This window comes from Cupressus sempervirens, chromosome 6 (genome assembly GCF_028749045.1).
Source record: "Cupressus sempervirens isolate cs-2001-9-10 chromosome 6, ASM2874904v1, whole genome shotgun sequence".
In the NCBI taxonomy this organism is placed as follows: Eukaryota; Viridiplantae; Streptophyta; class Pinopsida; order Cupressales; family Cupressaceae; genus Cupressus; species Cupressus sempervirens.
In genome coordinates, this window is record NC_143123.1 from 9,058,950 (window position 1) to 9,073,609 (window position 14,660).

Sequence of the window (14,660 nt, forward strand, 5' to 3'; positions counted from 1 at the left end):
TTTCATGGCAGGAGCGCGTGGAAGCAAATACTGAAGAAAAGGAGTAAGGTCGCAAAATCGGGTCATATTTATATGAACTTGCTTTAGGTTTTCCATTGATGAAGATGTTGAGATTTGAGGAATTAGGGCATTATCCCACGGCTGCATTACATCTATAGAGAAAAGTAAGAATTTAACATACAAATTTCTAAAATAATAACCAGAAATGTAGCTTCAATGATTTTTCCTTGTCTTTGATATTAAAATTAAAATGTAGTTGAGAAAGTAATGGAAGTGATCTTGCTGCCAACAAGGAATCATAAATAATCAGTGCCGAATAAGACTTCAAAACTTACCAATTTAGAAAATCTAACGTTGTCTATGCACATTTGTTCTAATTTGGGAAATTGGCTCAGAAATGGTACATCCTGCCTCTGAGTCAAATTCATCAAAGTGGGCTGTGTCTGCAGATAAGCTTAAACATGCCGGCAAGAAGAATTCCATTATCTTAGACCTATAACCAAATCTATTTATTAATGCAAGGTACCAATCTTTGTCAATTTGTTGTAATTGCAGAGATTGATCGAAAGGAATGTTTTAGTGAAATCAGATTGTCAGAACATGTGAGTCCATAGCAATTACGAATGCTCAAATTCTTCAACATTGGACACAAGTGCAACATTATCTCAATGATTTTGTCATTTAGGTCAACATTCTCAAAATTGAGTGTCTCTAGGTGGCAAAAGCCAACAAAGCAATTGGGTACATTTCTGAGAACAAAATACTTGATATTCAAAGATGTTAGGCTGTGACATGAAAAAACCTGAGGTGGGAACCTTAACATGCGAGGGGTTATTTAAGAAAATGTCTACAATTTTAATCTCTTTTACATTCTTGGAGGCAGCTAAGCGAATCCACTCATAAAGTTTGATACTAATTTCATATGAGAAAGTAGTGCTAAACTCAAGAAGTTCAAGGGAACCTGAATGATGTCCAAAAATATTATCAATAATGGAGCTGGTTGAAGTCAATGAGAAATCATTTGATGAAAATTTTAGGCTGGGTAGCAATCTCCAAAGAAATCTCCATCTTTTACAAACAAGAGAAGAACATGCTGTTTGTTTCAATGGAACTTTGCACAGAACTCTGATTAACAAGCTATCTGAAAGATCATTTAGGCCTAATTCATTTCTTTTAGCCGTCATAACTTCTCCTTTTTAAATTCTGAACTATTCGAAGGAGATTGTTGAGCTGAAAAAATCAAACCTCAAAGCATGTACAGGCCTCTTGATGAGCTAATCTTAGTTTTAAAAATAAAACCTCAGATCATCTGGACGCCTCTTGGTGAGCTAAACAACACGGTGAAAGGTTTAATATGGTGGGAGATGCCGGACTTGTGATGTCCAAATTACACGAAACTATCAATTTATAGAATTATCAAAACAAAATCAAAGTTAAAGATAGATTGGTAATGGATGGTTAAAATCGAATGAGGATTACGGTGTGTGATAAGTGTCATTTTTTAATGGCTGGGTTACCGAAATGGACCCACACAGGTCAAGGACTGAGGCCATTCATGCCATCATTATCATCTCTAAGTCTCTTATCTAGAAGGTCTCCGATTTTGTCTACTTGAACATAATATATAATAATAATATTTATTAATTTTAAAATATAATAATAAATAAACAAATAATACTTAAGACCTCATTTAATTCATAGTTAAAATTTAAAAAATATATAATTTAATTGTAAGAATAATAGTGATAGAGCAACCATAGTTCTAAAATAAAAATGTTACCTTTCTTTATCAAAATAATAAATATAATAGAAAAAGAAACAAATGAATAATTATTATTTATTTAATTAAAGAATAAATAAGTTAAAATAAATCAATTAGGTTTTAAAATATTCATTTAATTAATGACTAAAATAAAAGTATGATTAAAACATACCTAAATCTAAGAACAATTATAAACTGTCTTAAATCTCATCCCACCAATTAGTTTTATTATTTATGCATATTGGTTCAAATAAATTAAATATAAAATTTATATTAAAAATAGAAATCAATTACAAAAGTGGGATGAAGTGTGGCCATTAGGTTGACCTTTCTTTAGATATGTTTAGTATCTATGTAATAATAGATGGTAGCCATCAAAATTAAATATTATGTTAGAAATAGGGAAAGTTCTAATAATAAGCATTCTTCACATAACACAATTATTCTCTTATAATTCTAATAACTATTAAATCTTAGAAATATAATTTTAAATAATAATAAATTTATATCCTAAATAAGTAATACATTAAAATAATTTATAAAAATATTAAATACATTATTATTATTTTAAGATTATGAACTATATTATTTTAAATTATTTAAATATGCTAAATAAATGATGTGTGGTCAATTAATCAAAGTTTAAAATATCTAGAATAATTTTTTAATTTAATGTTTATTTCATAATTAAAAGTTTGTCACTAGCTTTTTAGAAAACCCTTTTTTCTTAAATGAACTTACACAATCAAATTTAGAAACTACATTGACAAAAAAAAATTCCATTAACTAAGGTTTGGTAAGGACCTTGAACCTTTTTCAAATCATAGAATAGTAATATAGAATGAAAAAGGTAAAATATTAGGAAATATTCTAAGTTTAAATAAAAATGTAGGTATATGAATGAAAATAATCTCAAATGGAGCCATTATCATGCCAATATTTTGTGTTCTCTTTTTTCTTTCTTTCTTGTATAACTATCTATGAAGAGAAATTATGGAGATATTGAATCTTATAACAATGGGGAAGCCTTCATAATGGCCATGACCATTAGGAGTTAAGGGGTGACCTAGGGTTGTCATAACCAACTCTTGGAAACATTTTAGAAACTTGTAATATTTGTAGCATCCAATTGAACATGATTAGGAGTTCCAAGATTGTCTAGTTTATCCTTCAACAATTCTTTATGATCTATTTTTCAATGTGATTAATGAAGTGAATAGGATCTTAGAACAAGAATCCTCCCTAGTCCTAATATTCCTAGAATTTTGTTGTACTATCATTTTTCTTTTATAAAGGGAAAAGACAATACTACATACCAACATCTATTAATATGGACACATTTCTCAATCTTTACTAGTTCATTTTATTCCCCATATTCTTAGATAAAGAATAGGAAATGGAACTATGTGGAGTGATATCCAAGAGCTCCTATAAAAACTTTGAAGCATAATTGATAAACTCATAGTGAGACATAATCTTGATGGAATGGTTAACTTAATTTTGGAGAGATTCTTTAACATTTGAGACCTCATTATCAATTGTAGGTGACTCTTCTTCTCATCCTTATATAAACTATTATGTGGTGACATATTTATATGATTGAGCTAAAAATGTTGAAACCATTGTGAATGATAATGGTGATATTTCTTTAACATTTTTATAAGCACCAACTTTAGTTTATAGTCATGTATATTTTTTTCGTTAAAAATCATGCTCCATGTTTGGTACTAGAAAAAACTTTTTCTACCACATTAGTAATATCTTCTTTAGTGTCTTTTCAAGGATTTCTATACCATATTGAGAAATATTAGGAAGTAAACATTTTTTAATACCAGTATTCTAATGAAGTGGATACTTTTTTGTGTGTGTTCACTTGTGTGCAATGTGGTATCCCATATTGTGCTATTTGGTGTGACATACTTTTCTATTTCTCTTTCAGTAACCTTTGAGAATTTGTTTGTAGAAGGATATAAAGAGACCAATGGCGTTTGGTACTAGAAAAAACTTTTTCTACCACATTAGTAATATCTTCTTTAGTGTATTTTCAAGGACTTCTATACAATATTGAGAAAAATTAGGAAGTAGACCTTTTTTAATACCAGTATTCTAATGAAGTGGATACTTTTTTGTGTGTGTTCACTTGTGTGCAATGTGATATCCCATATTATCCTATTTGGCATGTCATACTTTTGTATTTGTTTTTCAGTAACCTTTAAAAATTTGTTTGTACAAGGATATAAAGAGATCAATGATATCATAACTTGTTGAGAGATTGTGATCATTGGAGAGATTGTTTGAGAGTGGTTTTTTTACATTAATATTTTTATTAATTCATATTTGTTTATCTTTTAGTGTGACATTTATAATCAGTGTAGAAATAGGTTTTGTAGAGACATATTTTGATGCACCTATTCTCCTGGATGTTAAAGGATATTGTTCAGAGAGTCTACATGCTACATTTTCCATCGCACGTGTTTGTGAGATAATTTAGAAATTTTATAGAGGATTTTCTAAAAACTAGTTACTATCATTACCTCCTAAGAACTATTTCAGATAGTGGTTTGGTATTTTTATCGGTGAGTTTCAGTGAAGAAAAATTTTGATCTATGATTTAGGATACTTAATGGAGACATGAATTCTTGTTTATTTGCAAATTTTCCTTAGGAGTATTTGTTTGAAAGGTATTTTGGTTTTTGGATAGAGAGGGAATTAATTGTGTAGTTCACTCAATTAGGAAATGTGTTGTTTGAATTATCATGATTATCTATTGAGTGTTATTGTGATAACTATTGTTTAAATGTATTCTATGCGTGTCAAACTAACACTTATGAAATTGCACTGGGTGATGTAATTTATTTATGTATTAGGTCTTAAATTGACTTCCCCTAATATGTGGTTTAGACTCTTATAGGAAATTGAAATTAATTTGTCAACGTAGACAAGGTGTATGTGAGAGTGTAATGATGAAAGATGACATGATTTGAACTCAATGATGGGAGTTTAGGTAAAAGTAGCTATCTGAGTTGTGGTATGAATGGAATATGAATTTGTACTTAAAAGGAATTTTAATGGCATATTTGATGCTTTTGGTTAGTTCATTTCATTGGACTATTATCCATAATGAACTTTTGTTCTCTTTGGATTGTTTTCCTTGTTGTAACTACATTTTTGTCCAATCAAGGTTCTTTCCATTGTTTTAATAGAGAAGAGAACCCTAAGAAATGAAAACATTATTCTAAATCTCCCTACCATGGCTGCCATTAGGATTAGATGACCAATTTTTTGAGGTGGGGATTTGGAAGGAGCCTTCCTAATTTCAAACCTTTGGACATTTGGAAGTTTTTAGAAGGATACCCTTTTCTCAGGGTTGTCTAAATTTTTTTTTTTTTTGTAATTTTTACTTTTCCTTTAAGAATAGATTGAACGTTTTTCATGATAGGATAGTTATTCCCATCTAACTAGTATATGAGGACCCATCCACCATTGTTTGTGATCTACTTATTTTTCCCATGTCCATCAACATGGGATGAAAAAATTAAGGAGGAAACCATAGTACTAGATATTTGCCCATCCTCTTTCCAAATTGAATTATTTCAAGAATTATCATGGATTGAGACTAAATGTTCATCCCTTGTCAATTGGATTAGGGCATCAAGGCTATTTTAAGCATAAGAAACTCTTGTTCGCCAAGTTTCCCATCATAGTTTGTATTCCTAAAAAATGTTTTTTTCTTATCAAGAAGAGAAATATTCTCTATGCAAGCCATGACTTTTTAATACAATTTAAAATATTATTAAAATTAAATACTATTTTATTCATCATTTATATCAATAAATAATAACACCTAGACAAAAATCTTTTCATTTTATATTGAATACATGACTTTTTAAAATTATGGCATGTAGAATTTTAAGCTATTTAGATTGTGTTAAAAAAATTTATAAATATTATTTATTATTGAAAAGAAAATAATTAATCCAAAGTAAATAAATGATTAGAACACTTGTAAAATTTATATATATTTCATAATTAAGAGTTATCATTGAATTCTTTAGAAGAAAAAGCGTGTTTAAATAACTAAGGCTTCATAAGGACCTTGAGCCTATTCTACATCATAATGACTAACTACAAAACAAGAAAACTAAAATATTTTTGGAAATATTCAAGTTTAGGTTTAATATATTAATCAACAAAGCCTCAAATGCAATCATTTTCATGACAAGATATTTTTCCTTTTTGTATATCTATTTACTAAGAGAAATGTTAGTGATAGGATCCATTAAATGATCGCCACACAAAACAAAAATAATGGAAAATAAGAACAAAGATGAAAGGAAAGGTTTTCTAGTGATGCAAGATTACTAACAAACCAAGGGTAATTTTGCATCAACTTTCTTATTTTCTCTCATCTTGACCCAAGGATTAAGAAACCACACCTATTGAACAATGAAGAGGGATAAAATTCTTTCTCTAAGATTTTGATACAAGAGAATCATAGGTGTAATGTTAATATTGCGTCACCCAAAAAATATGTTTGGTTTGTCTTTTTCAATAAGGGTTAAATCTCAATGCATAATTGTTGTACTTGGAAGATTACTATTTTTAGCAAGTCATTTTTTTGACCTCAAAATTTTCTATTTTGTTCCTTGGAGATTCACTTTAGATATATCGACTTTCTAGTAAAGTTTTCTTACAAAATAAAACCTAATTTTTAAGATATTAAAAATTTGTAGCATTACTAAGAGGGTATAAAAACTTTAAGGTCAGTTTTGAAATCTTTAGAGGCTCAAAAAAGGGGTCAAACCTCAATTGGTTGGTTCTTGGTTGGAGAAAAGTGTGTTGTGACATCATCCATGAAAGGCATAGCCTCAGTCTCAGTACTAATTGCATTAGCCTCTACTCTTAGAAAAGTGGATATTTACAGCCTATTGTATGCTCCAATATAACTTATCTTGTCAATACTATGATCAACTCTAACCTTCTCCTCAACTCTAATCTTGTCACCAACTCTAGCCCTATCATCAACCTAGGACCTGTGTGAACTAACAAAACCATCCCTAGAACCTCTCTCCCAATAATGTCTTTTAGTAAGTGTAATGCACTATAATGTGTCATCTAACTACAACAACACATTGAAAACATGATGATGACCAGCTGGCACTATTACATTTGGACCCAAATTACAATGGCAAGCCGTCACAATTAAGACATCCTACCATCTCCCAAGCGATAGAACCAAAAATTGCTTCCCGTCAAACAGGCATCACACTTTTTTGTGTCACATATTGTGATGGCAAGCTTGTCTATTGCAAATATGACACCAAAATCCATAGTAATTTGGTAGAAGCCAAGGTCAATATGTCATCGTCACATTGTCAGTTGTGACAGGAGACCATTGCAACTGACATTGTAATTATGATGGTATGTGGCAATAGTTCCATGGGTACAATAGCTTTCTGTTGTCTTTATCCATTGCACTTGAGACAAATATGCGAGGGGAATGATATTATTCTAATGGCATTCCTTCAAACATGCCATTTCAATTGTAACAGACTTGCAATAGATATGCGAGGGTAATGATGTTATTCTAACAATGTTTCTTCAAACATGCCATCACAATTGCGATGGATTGCTGATATATTAAAAAAAAATGTTTTTTCTTCTTTTTTAGAAATACATTTTTAATATGTTGATCACATGCATACATTTTTTAGCACAGGTCATACAATTTCCTCTTTGGCCCCTCTCACGAAGATTGTGTTTTATGTTCTTCTAAGTTGTCTAATTGATACTGCTTTTGCTCAAGCATTTCACAGATAGTGTTGCATTTTCATTTCCTTTTTATATTACTATAGATAAGAAGTTGAACATCATAATTATTTCTCCATGCACACTAAAAAATAATCATGACATTCATCTTCTTATTTATAGTAATATAAAAAAGAAATGGAAATGCAACATTATCTTTGAAATGCTTGAGCAGAAGCAATATCAATCAGACAACTTAGAAGAATGTCAAACACAATCTCTGTCAGAGAGGCCAAAGAGGAAATTGCATGACCTGTGCTAAACAACGTACACATCTGATCAACATAGTAAAATGTATTTCTAACAAAGAAGAACAAAAAATAATAATTTAACATGTTCTAAATAATGTATACTAACATATTGTGAGTATGATCTTAAAATTAATCATGCTTAATAACTCACAACATTATCTAGAAAATAATGTGATTCAAGAATCCATTTTGATGGTTCCAATTGCTTCTATCATAATTTGAGGTCCTCTTGTTGTTGTTGAAGGTGTCACTAGAGCTCCTTTCCTTGGTCCTTGCGATGTCATGTCCACTCTGTTTGTTGGTGTTTCAATGGGGGATGTGTGTCTTCCTTGCTCATCTCTTTCTTGGAGGTTCCTCTTTCTCATATGGTTTTGGTCACAAATTTTGTTAGTGTTGCTGTCCCTATGGTTGCTAAGATTTGAACTTTGAAAGCATGTATATTCCATCTCTAAATTAGTATATTTTGAAAAGGTTCATTGAATAGAACACAGATCAAACTAATATTCAACAGAGGTTAATTGAAATTAGATCACAAAAACTAATCAGAATGAAGTACTCTTATTTAAGTACTTAACCAATGGAGAAAGTGGTATCAATCATTTTCATTGCATCTTTATTCAAAATCCTCCCTTTCTCATCCACCACGTAAACACAAGTTATTTTATAGCCAACAATGGAATATATCTTAGAGTGTTTGTGAGGAAGGCCACTCAATCTGGTGCATAAGAAGACGTGTCTTCCCATTTTGACAAGCTTTTTAGGCCCTTCTATTCTAATTGTTCAATGCTATAGGAAACTAAAAATCTTTCAATCTCAAAAACAATAGATAATTGATGACAAAAAGAAGAAGTTTGGGAGTTGTTAGGTGTATAAGTCAGGATTCTGATGGGAAACTTAGATGCTAATGACTTATGATAGCTCCCAACGTATATGATTTGCACGTATTTTGAAGTAAACTACAGACACTGCAAGTTCTTCTCTTATGTTTCAATTTGTCATGAGTATAGTCATGATTCATTGAATTCATGATGAAGATGAGGGGAGTTTGTGGTTGGAGTGACAATGAATGGACGGGGTGTTGATGAGCATAAAGAAGAAAGCCTTTCTCATCAATATTTCTAATCATCCTAATAGATCTAATCTTTCCAAATAGCTAAAATTGTCAAAATGATCTGAAAGTCTGCTTAAACAATTACACTTTGAAAGATCTAGATATTTTAGTGCTATAAGGAAATTGAAATCATTGCACAATTCCTCTAGTTTACTGATAATTTTAATGTTTGTAGTGATCCAAGTTTGCCAAAACCTAGAGGTAGCCTTAACAAACTCTTGCAATTATTTAGTTCTAATTTTTTTAGTCTACTAGGTAGTGAAAGTTATTACATAGTTCTTCTAAGCTCTCACACCCTGCTAAGTCAAAAAGAAGATGCCCAGTTTCAGCAATCCCACAAATTTTATATATGACGAATTGGAGAACATTTGAATTTGAAAGGTTATGCAATGACAATTATGAAGGTTATTTCACAACTCATCACTATTAAAGAGAAAAGTGAGAATCTGTAATAACCCCAACTGATTATAACTTCTTGAAACACCAAATCCTTCTCAAATTCAAAGTAAGCTTTGATATCACTATAATATCCCTTGCAAATTCAAACCTCAACTTGTTGATTTGTAGGTCAAGAAAAATTGTTAAACACTTTCAATATGATCTTTGTGCTTGTTTTTTCTGAGTTTCAGACTGATGATGCTTGCTTGAAATGATATCAAAGGGAATCTAAAAGCTTGTAATTGATTACTACTATATCTAAGAAAAGAACTAAATGCATATGCAATTCTCTTTTGGATTTTCCAATGCATATAGATGAATTCTAAATGAAAAATTTGTTCTTTTGTCAAACACTTGGCATGCATACTATTGTGTCAATCATGGAAAATATAAATATGCACATTACATCTAATATATAGACCTACAACTTATCACTCCTTTAGTGAGATATTTTTTAATTCAATTCTTAACATAATATTACAAGGCTTTTGGCTTTGAAACCCCAAAAAAAACTAAATAGAAATGAAATTATAAATATGATACAAAATGTGCATCTACAACTACTTATGACAGCTACCTTTACAATGCAAATGACCAATTTAAATGATGCAAATTGATTGTAGAACCTAATATACAAATCACCCAATGAAGGAGATGAAATTGCAACATAATAAAGCCAAGTACTATAGTGCGAGTATTGTTCACAGCAATATTCATGATGTTGTTCATGTCATTGTTCTCGACATTGTTCATGGCACTATTCACGTCACTATTCATGGCACTATGGTAGCTAGTAATAAATGTATTCTCCAATTTAAGCACAAATAGAACTCCAGAATGAAGCTCTACTGAATGCCATATTCAATAGATATTTCACCACCTCAAATGGTTGCAACACTGAAGAATTAACACTCTCCAATCGCTAACTGAAATAAAAGACCCTTAGTTTCTTCTCCCAAGTTTATATAAAATTGAAATTGACAATATTCGGATGCCTAAAAATGAAGATCTTGCCTCTATTTATTCTTTTCTTTCACCCTTCTAGAAGGAAATAAAATATTATTTAATTGCACTCTCTAGAAGCTTCCCCTTTCTAATATAATAATTAGTTGTGCTTCTATAAAATGCACTCTCTAGAAGTTTCCCTCATTTCAAATACAATAATTAGTTGTGCTTCTAGAAAATTAAATTAATTAAATATAAAGTCACCTTTAGATTTATTTATTTATTTATTGACTTTAATTGAATTTATTTCTCCACTTAGCCTTTGGAGAATGAAAAGTTAAGAACTCCATTGAGGGCCCAAAAGATGGGGAACATTGCAGTCCACCCTCCCTGAAATTGCTTTTGCTCAAGGAATTCGGCAACACAATTACCTCCAACCTCCATTTGGATCCCAAATGAAGTAGTATGTGACAACCTTGTCAACATTGAACCAGCTGCATACCACTAACAACATTAGGACAAACAACATAACCTACAATATAGAACTCAAAACCCTAATGCTAATGATGTAGGAGTTAGAATATCATCGAAAGAAAACCCTTCAAGATATATCTTCATCCTAGTCCCACCCATATAATATATACTAGATTGGAATCCTGATCAACAATCCCTTGAAGAGATGTAGCTATAAGAGAACCATATACACTCATGAGAACTGTATCAACAATAGGTGTAGCCACATAAAAATTTGTGGATATAAGAACATTACCAACTACTGCAACACAAAATTAAATCTTTACAGATGGTTAAAATTGAGCCCAAATCCACTCAGGTGAGTGATCAACATCAACCTCAAACATCAGATTATCATAAGGCAATGTTGCATCCATGTTGAACATAGTACTATCCATGAAGTGAACATGAACAGTTTTTTAATTGATAGTACAACATGACTCTATTACTATTTCACTCACTACATTAGCACTAACAAGTTTACTATCATCAGAGCACACATCTACAACTACATGCATACTACTAAACTCCTCACTAGATGGTTGAACCAACACAAAAGTGGCTTCTAATATGGTAGTATCCTCATAAGCTCCTACTCCCACTATCTCTACATCACCATCAAATATATAATCTAGGGAACTCATGCCAACTATTGCATCATTTGACTTAACCTAACATGAAGTCTTATTACCTTCCACCTCAATTGTGCCCAACTGATGTAGTATCTCATAAGAAATGTCCTACAAATATGAAGCTACAATTGTGTCATCACATTTTACTCTTTGAAAAAGTGATAGCATGCTTAGCTCAAATCTTGAATTCAAAATCAGTTGGGTCATATTTTGTGATTTTGATTAATCTCTTTCACTAGCACATCCAAATGTTTCATAAATATTTTGTATCTTAGAATCTTCAACCCTTGGTGGAGAAGTATGCCCTTTATGAGTATAATGAATATCAAACCTTCTGTCACCATCCATAATGTTGAAAACCAAGTCCTCTAGTTGTGGGTCAAAAGAAAAGTGATGAGCACTCCTCACAGTGTAATACCGATAAAAACTCCCAATCTCTATCAAGTAATCATCATCATCAAATTGGAAATCTAGAAGATGGCTTCAATCTCTGACTCTAAACTATTGGTCAAGTAGGATCCAAGGAAACCCTCTTAGCAAACCCAAAAAAACCCTATTGGGAAGCATTGTAGTCAAGGTCTATATAATCTTCCTCATCGATCATTGTATAGCATGAGAGACCTGAATGAGAGTATTCTCAGATATAATGTATGAAACATCTTGAAAATCTAAGATCTTAAGCAAATACTCCATGAATGATTCAGTATAGTAGAAATTATATGTGGAAGCATCAATCTACTCCCTCACAATCCATAACTGATCCCTCTGAAAATCTAACAATGCCAATAGTCCAATGCTACCAGCCATATGAAAAGAAGAAATAGATTCACTTCTATTAGAAGGAAGCAAATCACCATGAAAGCCTGTCTCCATTGATGCTCTCACCTCCTTTGTACATACTAAAATCATATCTTGGACAAATTTGTTTGCTACATCATCATGTCCCTCATCCTCTACCGTAGAAGCAAACACATCACCAACTACAACATGTAATTGAACATGATCTAGGACTCGTGTTGACTATACCCATTCTAACTCCATGCCAACCTTATCCAATTTTGGTTGTGTCTCCTGAAGAGCCAATTGAGTACACTAAAGAGAGTCCACAATCATCTCAAGCACCCAGGTAAGCTCAACCACCTCATCTTTCCCTAACAACTTCTCATAGGAAGTGCTACCTTGCTCCAAAAGGTAATAGCTATCAGCAACTTGCTAAGAGTAACTATGTTTAAAGATCCTAACAGCTTGTCAACATGCATGAACCTCTACTAGCAAAAGAGTACTATCAACATGCTCATCAACCATAGGAGCACCCCAAAAAAATGTATCTAACATCTAACAAATAGCATCATAATGCTTAAGAGCTAAATAAATGTTACTATCACTTACCTTCAGCTGACAAGTCACATGATGCTTCTATAATTCTAGTCTCCTGTGCAAGCTCTTTTTCTCACTAACTACACTAAGATAGGAAACTAAATCAAAACTGTCTACCACAAGATCACTCATACATGTGCTATTGTCCTTGCACAATTCTTCATCTGATATAAAACTACCATGTGTCTCATCCAACTCCTCATCCAAAGAAATGGAAGCCCTTACTGTATCCAAAACCTCCTCAAAGTTGTCACCCAATATTTGACAAGGGGTGTCACACCCAGTACATCTCATAGCATCATCAAATGGATCATCAGATGTGTGGATACTATCAACATTAACATCTCCTGACAAAGAATCAACTACAAACTCCTGAGTCTGCACACATTACTCAATAATAGGATGTGAATCGATAATACTAGAGCATAAACCCACATCTACTGACTCTGCTGAAACACCTACATCACCAACATCACAACTGAGTGACTCTATACATGCCTTTGTCCCACCTAAGGAAGCAACTACCTCCTGCACTGTAGCAACACCATGAGATCTCTAATAATAATCCTGTCCTTGAGAGAGCCAAAAGTATTAGTGGTAACAATTGCATCAATTGTCTCTACACTAACTGTAACAATAGCTCTAAGAGCCTTAACCTGCTAACGCTTGGTGCTGCTGAGTCCATCATCAACACTGCATATAGGACTAATAGGTGTTTTACTAAATATAGGTACATCTGCATTAGGGACTCCTATTGGGGAAAACTCAATCTTCCTTCTTTGCAACCTTGATGTTGGCCTTCTAAAGATGGAAACCATATACCTCACTACCCTCTCAACTATCTTTGGATCTAAAAATCTCTTTTCCAACCTCGATTGATGAAGCTTAAGTTTATCCATACTTTGCTGCAAATAATTCATCTTTGTGCTAACTTCCTCATTACTCCACCGACTTCTAGAGCTGCCAGTCCTCCTATGTCCATTCATGGATAGAAAATGGTAAAGTGTTGGTCACTCTAAATACAACAACAAATCTAAAAATAATTATTTTTCAACCCCACAACATGGCAGGAAATTGCTCTAATACCAATGTAATAACCCTAACTAGTTATAACTTCGTGAAACACCAAATCCTTCTCAAATTCAATTGTTTGACATTTTTTCAAACACTTTGTAAACAAGCTTTGATACCACTATAATATCCCTTGTCAATTTTAACCTCAACTTGTTGATTTGTAGGTCAAGGAAAATTGTCAAACACTTCCAATACGATCTCTATGCTTTTTGTTTCTTAGTTTCAAACTAATTATGCTTGCTTGAAATGATATCAAAGGAAAACCAAAATCTTGTAATAGATTATTACTATATCTATGAAAACAATTAAATGCATATGCAATTCTCTTTTGACTTCTCAAATACATATAGATGAATTCTAAATGAAAAATATGCACTTATAGCCAAATGGTATTTTGTCAAACACTTGGCATACATACTATTATGTCAATCATGGAAGATATAAATATGCACATTACATCAAATATATAGGCCTGCAACGCATTACTTCTTTGATGAGATATTTTCTAATTCAATGCTTAACATAATATTCCAAGGCTGTTGGCTTTCAACCCAAAAAAAATTGAGTATAAATGACATTATAAATCTGATATAAAACATGCATCTACAACTACTTATGATATCCACCTTTACAATGTTGAATGACCAATTTAAATGGTGCAAATTTATTGTAGAACCTAATATACAAATCACCCAATGAAGGAGATGAAATTGCAATCATAGTTAAGAAAAGTATTGTAGCACGAGTAC

The 14,660-nt window shown here is 31.9% G+C and overlaps 1 pseudogene; it reads right to left on the bottom strand.

The window, feature by feature from the left end:
- Positions 1-535: 535 nt before the first annotated feature.
- LOC149550750 (putative FBD-associated F-box protein At5g56700) lies at positions 536-1,184 on the bottom strand (annotated as a pseudogene).
- Positions 1,185-14,660: the final 13,476 nt, after the last annotated feature.